Source organism: Elephantulus edwardii, unplaced genomic scaffold, assembly GCF_000299155.1.
Source record: "Elephantulus edwardii isolate Elephantulus edwardi_28Jun2011 unplaced genomic scaffold, EleEdw1.0 scaffold00272, whole genome shotgun sequence".
NCBI classification, from domain to species: Eukaryota; Metazoa; Chordata; class Mammalia; order Macroscelidea; family Macroscelididae; genus Elephantulus; species Elephantulus edwardii.
The window spans coordinates 1,800,918-1,802,041 of NW_006400022.1; the positions used below are offsets into that span (position 1 = coordinate 1,800,918).

The 1,124-nt window shown below is 41.6% G+C and overlaps 1 protein-coding gene and 1 pseudogene across 1 annotated transcript in view; one reads left to right on the forward strand and one right to left on the reverse strand.

The window, feature by feature from the left end:
• ADAMTS17 (ADAM metallopeptidase with thrombospondin type 1 motif, 17) overlaps positions 1-1,124 on the reverse strand; it is a 530,244-nt gene that overhangs the window by 143,436 nt on the left and 385,684 nt on the right. The window lies entirely within an intron of this gene.
• On the forward strand, positions 464-1,088 carry LOC102866708 (annotated as a pseudogene).

Below are 1,124 nucleotides of genomic sequence, written 5' to 3' on the forward strand. Positions count from 1 at the left end.
AGAAAAGACCAAAATGGATGTCAGAAGAAACTCTGAAGATTGCACCAGAGTGTAGAGAAACCAAAGCACAAGAAAGAATTCAAGATACTAAAGAGCTGAACAGAAGATTCCAAAAAGCAACTTGGAATGACAAAGCAAAAAATTACAATGAAATGTGCAAGGAGCTAGAGTCGGAAAAGAAAAAGGGCCGAACTTGTTAGCATTTCTTAAGCTCAAGGAACTGAAGAACAAATTCAAACCTAGCGTTGCTATAATTAAGGATGCTTTAGGCAGAATATTAAATGATCCAGGAAGTATTAAAGAAGATGGAAGGGAGCGTGGGCGGTGCCGCCCCCATCCCTGGTGGCCCCGCGCAGCGCTCCAGCCGCCTCCTCCTCCTCTGATGTGGCTCCAGCAGGAGGCGCGCAGGGCCAGAGACCCGCGGACCCGGGAGCTGGAGCAGCTCGGAGGAGGTGAACAAAAAATGGGAGAGAAACAGAATGGGAAGAGTAAAAAGGTTGAAGAGGCAGAACCTGAAGAATTTGTGGTAGAAAAAGTGCTGGACCGACGTGTAGTGAACGGGAAGTTCGAATATTTTCTCAAATGGAAGGGATTTACAGATGCTGACAATACTTGGGAACCTGAAGAAAATCTGGATTGCCCAGAATTGATTGAAGCATTTCTTAATTCTCAAAAAGCTGGTAAAGGAAAAGATGGCACAAAAAGAAAATCGTTATCTGGTAGTGAATCTGATGATAGCAAATCAAAGGAGAAAAGAAATGCTGCTGACAAGCCAAGCGGCTTTGCCAGAGGTCAGATGTCTTGATCCCGAACGAATAATTGGTTCCACAGACAGCAGTGGAGAATTAATGTTTCTCATGAAATGGAAATATTCAGATGAAGCTGACTTGGTGCTGGCGAAAGAAGCAAACATGAAATGTCCTCAAATTGTAATTGTATTTTATTAAGAGAGACTTACTTGGCATTCTTGTCCAAAAGATGAAGCGATATATATATGTGTTAAAATCTGGGTCTTGGTTTTTGATTTATTAGTGAATAACAACTACATTCTAATGGAAATCAAGTTTGATATATTTGTTTTGAAGTAGTATTGGGGGAGTTATTTGGGACTTTTATTGGTTGGG